At 35.9% G+C, this 10,092-nt stretch overlaps 1 long non-coding RNA gene across 2 annotated transcripts; it reads left to right on the top strand.

Annotated features, from left to right (window-relative positions):
• The first annotated feature begins 6,104 nt into the window (after positions 1-6,104).
• Positions 6,105-9,619, top strand: LOC105446064. 2 transcript variants are annotated; one of them, XR_973613.2, is made up of 3 exons: positions 6,105-6,465; positions 8,338-8,599; positions 8,923-9,619. It is a non-coding gene; the product is annotated as an uncharacterized LOC105446064 (long non-coding RNA). The 2 variants fall into 2 exon arrangements; XR_973614.2 differs by having other exon boundaries at positions 8,338-8,568.
• Positions 9,620-10,092: the final 473 nt, after the last annotated feature.

Genomic DNA, 10,092 nt, shown 5'->3' on the forward strand with positions numbered 1-10,092 from the left:
ATGGTTTGTAAAATAAAGACAAAGTGAAATAAAATGAAATACACATGCTGGCTAATCTGATACATTTAAGATGAAAAAAAAGTTAACATTACAATTTATAAACCATATTGCGAGGAGAGTAGATTCTATTTGAAATTTTTAGCAAAATACAAAGAGGCAAATGAAACTATGAAAGACGTGAAATTCAAGGCGTTATCCAGATGAATAGGACTAATTGTGTGTTATATTTACGATGTTGATTCACATGATCTACTCTTACCATTGGTGGAGAAAGGAAAAGTACTATTACACAAATAATTCCCCAAGTATTCTGTGATAGTGATTTACTGTACCTAAGGGAAAAGTGAGTGACCATTATAAGTCCCTCCATTTTGGATTTTTTGTTTAATAAAACATAATCCCAATACGTCAATAATGTAATCGTCTCTTCAGGATATTACGAAAAAATATCGAACCTGAGATGGAAAACATAGACCCTTAGTAGTACTTCTTATTTAAACATAAAATACTGAAATATATATATATGTCAAGTGTGAAATATGATTACGAATTGTTACAAAATACTCTGCAGTGAGGAAATTATCTACATAGATACTCTTTCATAATCATTTATAGCTTGAAGTATTGCCTATAGAAGAGTGCAAAATTGATTTGCGCTCTTCTGTACATATCATGATTACAATCAGACATTAAAAATAGGGTTCTGGAATTGATATCGGCTATATATATATATCCTATGTATGCAGATATAATGTTGAGCGTTCAGATAAAAACAAATTAGAAAACCGGCTTTGTTTTACACATATTTTTACATATTCTTTGAAGAAATTTTAGGTTTTTACATGTTTGGAGAAATATATCAAAGTATTTTCTATTGTAGATTGTGATCTGTGTATTTCAAACATGTAAATTACAATGTCCTATTATCTATATATCATGTCAAACAGTTTAATGTATACATTAAGAGATCTTTTCGTTGTTCGTTATTAAAAAAAGAATGCTCTGTTATCTGTCATTGATACTTGTGAGAATTCCTTCAAAGATTATTGTGCCAAAAGTCTTTCATTTTTGTAAATAACAACCTTCCATTTTCATTTCCTTTGACATTCCAGTCTTTCAAGAGTGTGTGTGATGAAATTATTTCATCCTATTCATGGTGTATACTCTTCTGTCCTTCATGAATACTATCTTTATGTATGTATGTCAATAAACAAAATGTGTGATGCATATATGCATCCCAGTTATTCAACAGGTAAAAGCTTGTTCGGGTGTAGCGCAGTAAACTGCCGGTGGAACAAAGCAGCTGCATTTTTTAAAGGTATAAACGAATATAAACTTTGCGCAAGAAAGGGCTTGCGCGTATTCATTGAGCTCTGTGTTACAAATACAGAAATGTGAAGCGTACTACACCTTCCTTCACCTTAAAACAAATATTAAAACACACAGTTTTGCTGCGTTATATCTGATCGAGCCTTTTAGTGATACAAAGAAAATGTTTATACAATTGTATATTATTAGCAAGGTTTACTGCACACGAGAATCATATTTCTGGAGCTCTTTCAGGGTCATCCTCATTGAGTCCCTCACTTTGCAAAGTGAATTTTATCTTCATGTAAACACCAAATATGCTTGATATATTGCACAGGGTCTAAAAGTTTGATGAAACAGAATCCCAAACATGTCATTAATTGCTAATCGTCAGGATCTCACAACAAAATATCTTACCTGAGATGGAAAATAAATAGGCTTTAAGTAGTAAGTTCTTCTTCTAAACATAAAATACCGAAATATATATATGTGAAATGTGATTGCAAATTTCTAAAAGATATCTTGCACAGCGTCTATAAGTAGACGATAATTATAACTGATTTTGTTTGTCTTCTAAAGACCCTGTACAAGGTTCATATGCATTTGTATTTTGATACTCCCGAGATGTATTATAAGTATTGTAAGAATTCCTGTCAGTACTACATGTATTTGGATTTCTCAAGATATGATGTGAATGAATTTGTATTTTGTAAAGACTTACGCCTGAAATACGTCGAAGTAGTACTGTTATTAAGTTTGTTATAAATTAAATATAAGGTGAATACCTGTCAAAAATAAATAGGCCTATTGTTAAGTGTCATCAGTATTAGTGATGTGAGTTGGTCTGTTGGTAATGTCCATGCTCTCTGTCTTCGTCTACAAACTTACTCTGATAGGAACCAGGTTTGCGAACCGTCTTTGACGTCTTTCGGATGGTGACGTTAAAGGTCAGTCCCCCACCGAGTTATCTCATATGGATACACGTGTGTAAAAAAAAAAAAATAAAAAATAACACGCACACACTGACACACACACACACACACACATTTTTCCCGCAATTATTTATTTGGATTTCATTCAATATAAAAACACTCAATTAATTCCTCAAAATACAATTCTTTTTTATTGTATTAACAATTCTATTAACTTAATACATTACGACAAAAACAAAAGTAAAATTGACTGAAATCGGTTAAATTATACAACAAATTGTAACCCTATCCCTAACTACCCAACCCAAACAAACCCAACACACCGCGATAACTTACACTCACACGAAAGAACACCCTCACCTATGACCTTCACTATTTTTCTTTTTTTACTATTATTCATTGTGCTTCCTTCCATCGAATTCATAGAAGGAATTTTTGTTAATAGAAATACAAAAACAAGCCCATACGTTTCCAATAATACGAGAAATAATGACAGAATGGAAACAAAAACTTAATATACCTCCCTCTCCTCTAAAACCCCCTCCCCCCCCCCCCCCCCACAACAAAACTTTCTATATTTTTTTCTTTCTTCTTTTTAATAATACAGTTTATTTATATATTGTTTAACAATTCCATACAGACAAGAACAACAAATCTCAAATCCGTTCCATAACGATGAATGGAAACATTGGGACACTGATAATATACAAATAATCAAGGAATGGAACAATATAACATAAACATTTTAAAAAAATAAAAGAATCCATCATACAATACAATGAGTACTTAAGGGTCCTATATATATTCCTTCCTTCGACCACCAAAATGGCCTCAACTCAAGGGCAATCTACCCAACACCCCTTCCCCTAACGACCCCTAGCTGGCCACCCTCATCCATCATACTTGGCACTACCCCCTCCCCGAACGTCTATCCCTCGCCTTTATACACACATACGTACGCACATACACACATACAAAAACACGCATATCCTGCTCACTGGAAGAAGACAAAACTTAGGTTAGTTTTACTTCTACCCTCTTCTGCAAATGTAAACTGAGTTTAAAATTAGACCTTTTGTGGCTATATCTCCTTTTCTTCATCCCTATATTTCTTTATTGTTTTATGTACATCAACTGGCGGAGGTATTATCGAAATTGGTCTAGCCTGATAAATCATATCATTTAGTATGAAAATAACTGTGTTGCAGCATTTAACTCTTGAGTGACCTGATATTCCTTCATGGATATCCTCCCAATCTGCATTCCTTAGTTTCACTAATTTTAATATATCGATAGTATCATACCATACAAATTGTCCACTTCCAAAACAAATGCGAGTTCTGTACTTTGTTCATAGAAAGAACACGTGCCATATTTTCGCTACAAATCTCAGATGCAAAACAATAGAAAGCATTTCGCTTTTTCAACTTAAGTGCTATCAAGTGGTATCCTTTTCGATCCCAATAACCCTTACAAATGGATTTAGGTCCAAAGTTTTCAGCTGCACTCCTCGTCCGAAGTCCAAACCAATTCTAAGTATTTCCTCCCCCCTTCTTCGGCTAGATCGGAGAGTAAAGAAGTGTATTCTTTCTCTCATCTTTCACAAATTTCAAGTTCAAAATGACTGTACACACTAAGAAATAGGGGTACATTTGGGATGCAGATCGCTGCTACAATAGCAGCCACTTATAGGGTGCAAGTCTGCAATACATGGCTGCTATTGTAGCAGCGGTCTGCACCCTATAGGGTACAAATTTGTACCATTATTTGTTAGTGTGTACTATAATTCCAAAAGGAGGCTTACCGGCAATACTTGTTTATACACTGTTGGTCATAAAGGTGGAATAGTTATTTTTACCCCAATTTATAAGATGATTTTGACAATGATTTATTTCCTACTAGATCTAATTAATAGTATACATGTTCAGATTGTATTGAATAATAATTTGCGAGTGTTTGTTTTTCGTGACTGCTAAAGCACGTGTGTGCTACTATGCTAATCAACTAGGGGACCTTCGTTCTTAAGTCATAACTGACAGTAATGAGGATTAATGCCTCACAGAAGGGCACTTATATAGCTGATCGACACGATTTTTATTATGGGGCCTAAAATTAACATTGCTTAGCCACTGAATAATGACTTCACGCAGCGGGGGCTGGGGTACGTCGCCGCCTCCCCAAATACAAAAAAACATAGACTGAATGCAATAAATTATCAATAATTCATTGCATTTTCCCCCGGTCCCCAACAGGAAAAATTCCTCTGTAGGGCCATGCATTATGGTTCAAGGCATGCCCACATAGAGGACTTTTTGTGTAAACATTTTGCCGAATGGTCAACGTCAAATGGAATGTCCCTTAACCCTGCTAAATGTGAAAGTATATGCAGGTGTGTTTTATGAAAAAGCCTCTAACACCACTGTCACTGGAAATTGATCAACCACCTCTAAAGCAATCCACGTCTGTAAAATTGTTAGGAGTCCATATCCTCTGTGATTTAAAATGGAGTGATCATGTTGATTTTATGATAAAACGTGCAAATGGAAGAATACACCTCATTAGGATCCTAAAAGGTCTCGGACTGCCAATCAAAAATCTCCGTACCATCTACAACGGTTTCCTTAGACCCCTCGTAGAGTATGCCTCGCCGGTGTGGAAAGGAGGCCTAACTAAAGAACAAGTAGATCGACTAGAAAGGGTGCAGAAAAGAACTCTGAAAATAATCTTGTGACCTAATTACCAGTCATATGAGACAGCACTGAATCAAATGAATTTGTCTTCTTTGGCTGACAGAAGGAAGGAACTGTGTTTGAGTTTTGCAGAGAAAGTGATATAAAACGAGAAGGTATCTTACCTCATACCTCCTTGTAAGAACATTAGAAGCCTACGCAAATCAAATACCAGAGAACAGTTAAAATGTAAAACCAAACGATTTCGTAACAGTCCAGTTCCCTACCTAATTGACTTGCTAAATTCACAGTAGTGATCATGCACTTTATACACATTTGTATAGCATGTAAACTTATCCCCATAGTGATGAGGTAGAGGTGCTGTAGAATTATTTTATTTTATGTGAAATAGTATATAAATTTTTGTTACTAAGACGATTGTACAACCTTGATAATTGATAACTGAAAATTATAATATAATACGGTAAATCAAGATTACCATTGTTAACTTTTGTAATGATTAAAACATACTTACCACATATTTATTACAAGAAAATCTCTCATCTGATTGCATACCTACCTATCAATTTACAATATATGTTATTCATAACTCACCAATGAAAATGTAAAATGTAATTTATTATTTTTTACAACCAGTATTCTCTCTGTCGAAATTGTACTTTTTACCTTATTTTGGATATGTCTGATATACATTCTCATCCTCAGCATTATCTTTTATATATATCTCTCTCTCTCTATCTCTCGCTTTGTCTCTCTCTTTCTCTCTCCCTCTCTCCCTTTCTCTCTTTCTCTCCCGCTGTCTATCTCACACTTTTCCCGGATCTCCTGTGCTGTCTGCACTATTATGATGATTGTGGAATAGAATTAAGCAACTGTTAGCTGTTAAGCGAATTTTATGAATTTTATTAATTTGTATATATATGTGTACATTGATTTATAATTCATTCACTGCGTGATATGCCTCAATACGTTTGATGTTTGATTAAATATTTATGTTTTTACAATGTACAAAGTTCTGCAATTCAGCCATCTGGCTGAAAATAACATTTGTAATAAAACCATTACCATTACCAAACAGGATCGCAACTACTTTCGAAAAATCAACTTAAAGCAATGCCATTATACCACTGTATATCACGTTTAGAAATACGCGATCATTACAATGACTTAGGCCCGAATTCACAAAGGAGGTTTAGATTTAACCCAGGCTAAATCGCGTCATAATACGTCATAACCCCGAGCTTTAGACCATGGGTCATTATTTTGGTATTCACAAAGGAAGTTTATTTTTAACCCAGGCTAAATCGCGTCATATTACGTCATAATTTTAGCCTGCTCAGAAGGGTGGTTTAAACAGCGGGCTAAATCTAACCCACGGTTTAACCCACGGTTTAACGCGTCATATGACGTCATACCAGCGAGCTTTGGCTTTTTAGCGCCGACGAACGAACAAATTTTGTTGACAAATTTGTGGTAAAACAAAGTGAAGAGACCTTCACAAAGTTGCTGTTTTTTCATCTTTGATAGCCTACATTGTAAGTATTTTTTAGTTATTCGCAACATATTTGTACCATATTCTCAGTTCTGCTACAATGGAAGCCCAATTGAACATGATTTATGTGCGTAAAAAGTGCACGAATAATAATCTTCATCGTAAGTTGCACAGCCTTTGCGAACATTGTCGCAGAACCTAACGCAGCTCGGACCCATGCGTGTGTATTTGTGTTGTGTTGTGTTGTTTATGTAATCCTGCGAGGCAAGGCAATTTCGCAATAACTGCGAATGTGCCAGCTAACAATACGAAATTAGTTATAATATCACACAATTGTGTGATTTGGGAAGAAAAATATGTTATTCATGACATTTGAGACATTCCTGGCCTCGGTGGTGGGGGGGGGGGGGGTAGCGGTGGGGGGGGGGGGGTAGCGACAGTTCCATTTGTAATTTCTGCTCTGCTGATGCTGCTTCTCATCTGACTAACGGAGGAGAACGAAAAATGCCGAAATGAAAATGAAAATTCTTCCACGCTGATGGATTTTACTAGTCTAGTCTAGGCCTAGAGGCCTGGTCTAGACCTAGATCTAGACTAGTCTCTAGTACTACTAGGCCTACACTGACACTCAGTACTGCATGACTGAATAAGACCTGAGCTTGAGCTCGAAGTCGGTGGCAGTGAGACACCAAACACGACGTGGGCCTAGATCTAGGCTAGATGATAGATGTAGACCTAGGCCTAGATTCTAGATCTATCTAGATCTAGTCCTCAGTCTCAAGAAATTAGTCAAAGCACGCCAAACCATGGCATGAATTTATTCAAAGTATTTTGTAAATTATTTTAAAAGATGCAGATCTAGATCTAGAGGTCTAGAATCTAGACCTAACTTAGATCTAGACTAGAATCTATTCTAGATTTAGAAATTGAAATGGAATAGACTAGTCTAGACCTAGTCTAGATCTAAATCATTTTTCAAAATAGACCTAGGGTCTAGACCTAGATCTAGTCTAGGTCTAGTCTAGGTCTAGTTTAGTACTCTAGACTTTCTAGATCTAGAACTAGTAGTAGACCTAGGCCGTAGGGTCTCCCGGTATAGACCTCAGGATCTAGATCTAGAATCTAGTCTAGACTATGTGGTCTAGAGTCTAGATCTAGACCTTTCTAAACCTACTTTTCATAAATTCATGCCAAGCCCGCGCCGATGGTTTGTTGTGTTGTGTCTTGAGTAGTTGAGTGTTTGTGTGTCTCACCGTCACTGAGTTCGAGCACAAGTCTGAGCTGAATGAGAGGTACTTTGTCTTTAGGCCCATCTAGATCTAGATCTAGCTAGACTAGACTCTAGTACTGACTGTCGAATGTCTCTACACTCAACTCCTACAAATTTATATTACATCATGATCATGACATGTCTAGGCCTAGAGTCTACATCAATACATTGTTGTACTTGAATTTTGAAGCAAGTTTAAAATCTGTGCAAGCAAATGGCCAATAAATCAATGTGTGTTTTTCCTAATCTACATGTAATCTTAGTCAAATTCAACCTTTCACGTGGGACATCTAATGCTAATTTACATGTACATGTATCTAATTTCACATTTTATCAAGCATGAGTAGATTTTTAACAAAACACGACAGGAATTAGCCCCTACGTTCTTATGGAGGTTCAGTGACATCATCTTTCCTAATTACCCAATACTAATAGTATGAATCAATAGCACTCATTTCTTTAATGCAATCAAAGTATCGTTAATATTTTTTTTAGAGTTTGCAAAGCTATTCAAAATCAGATTGTCTACAATACAAAGAATGCAAAACATGTAATATCATAGGATTTATTTGATAAACAATGAATGATATTTTTTCATTTCATGTTCTAATTTTAATTCACTTTTTTTCTATTTTGTTGTGACAGAGACAGCATGGCTGAATATATTCACCATCTCCGCCAGCTTGATCGGAACAGAGAGTTGATAGGCAGACCTCAGAGAGGCCTTCGTGACCCATGAACCCTTTTGAAGTGTATGATGATGAGTCATTTCGGACCAGGTACTGGTTTTCCAAAGAGACAGCGCTCTACCTCATCAACTTGGTGGATGAAGAGCTGAGGAGGACGACAGACAGAAACGACCCAATACCTATACAGGTAGCGACAGCACTTTGATTATATGCTGTTGGTGATTTACCTTATTTAGTATTTAGTAAATTTCTATTTAATCTGGGCTGAGCGAAAAAGTAAAAGGGTAAAATTGCGGTCAACCTGTTTTGCGGGAGTTTTTTTCATAAACCGGGAGATTCTACATCAAAGCGGGAGGAAGGGCGTGGTGGCATAAGACTCCCTCTAAATGCAAGAGGGTTGACAGCCCTGATTTAATAAAAAATCTATTCTACAATTTTAAGGACTTTAAACATTTCTCAGTTTGAGAATTTGATCTGGCCATGTAACTTGTAAGAAATTGTACTAGTTGATATTTCACTAAAAGGATTTTTTTTTTTACAGGGTCATTCCAAAAGATGCATGGTGATGAGGCACAACTTTCACAGTCTTCTGTATGCAGAGTCATCAAAGACGTGTCAGAAGCGTTTGCAAGAAGAAGGAAACAATTCATGAAGTTCCCAACATCAAGAGAAGAAGTAGAAGCAACACAGCAGCAGTTCTACCAATACTGCAGTTTGCCAGGTTTTCTAGGTGCAATTGTTAGGATTCATGTCTACTTCAGGAGTCCTGGTGGAGATCAAGCCCTGTATTTTATTAATAGGAAGAACATATACTCTATTAATGAAATGAAAATTTTCCCTTTTTTTGGAGATGCTCCCCATTTACTTTTAATCCAATTAATTAAATGACCGATATGGAATCGGTTCACCCTTTAGTTTCTCTGAACGAAACGTACACCCATGCAGTACTGTGGTCTGAAACAATTAGACCGTATGATTTGAAATCTAATGGTTGATATAGTTCCTCCCAAAACATTTTTGCAAAAGGTACCAACCACTTTGAAAGGGAAATCGTCATCATCTTCATCATCATCAACATCATCACTGAAATCGTTATTTGACTGCTTCATCACCATCACCACCGACAACATTGCTGTCATCATCATCGACATCATCATCGACTTCAACATTGTCTTCGTCAATAACCTTGAATACTTGTTTTGATTATCCATATTAAATCGTCAATATTTAAATATAAATTTCTCTTGTTTGATGGTGTGGTTTTTCTCGTGAAATCATTAAGTTAGGAGGTAAACGTTTTACAAGTGAATGACCTACTTTGTTTATCTTGTTTAATTATTAATATACCATTTGCTGTTATCTATTACTTATAATTACCCAGTACACACCATGATTTAAAATGGATTCGTTATGTTTCGCTAAATCCAAACACCCACAGAGAGAGAGCAAAAGATAAAGAGAGAGATGAAGAAAGAAGGAGAAAGGGTATGTGTGAGAGAGAGAGAGGTGGAGAAAAAAGAGAAAGAAAAGGGGTACGAGAGGGATTTAAAAAAAATGGAGTTCTAACGAAATAAAAAGATATTTGAGAGAGGTGGGGTGGAGAGCTGGTGAAAAAAGAGAGACAACGAACAAAAACAAGGAAGGTGAAAGAGTGAGAAGTAGAGACGAAATTTACAAAAAAGTTCTTTTCTTTTTGTTTAAATCACTATTC

Source organism: Strongylocentrotus purpuratus, unplaced genomic scaffold, assembly GCF_000002235.5.
Source record: "Strongylocentrotus purpuratus isolate Spur 01 unplaced genomic scaffold, Spur_5.0 spur5_scaffold_1, whole genome shotgun sequence".
Taxonomy (NCBI): Eukaryota; Metazoa; Echinodermata; class Echinoidea; order Camarodonta; family Strongylocentrotidae; genus Strongylocentrotus; species Strongylocentrotus purpuratus.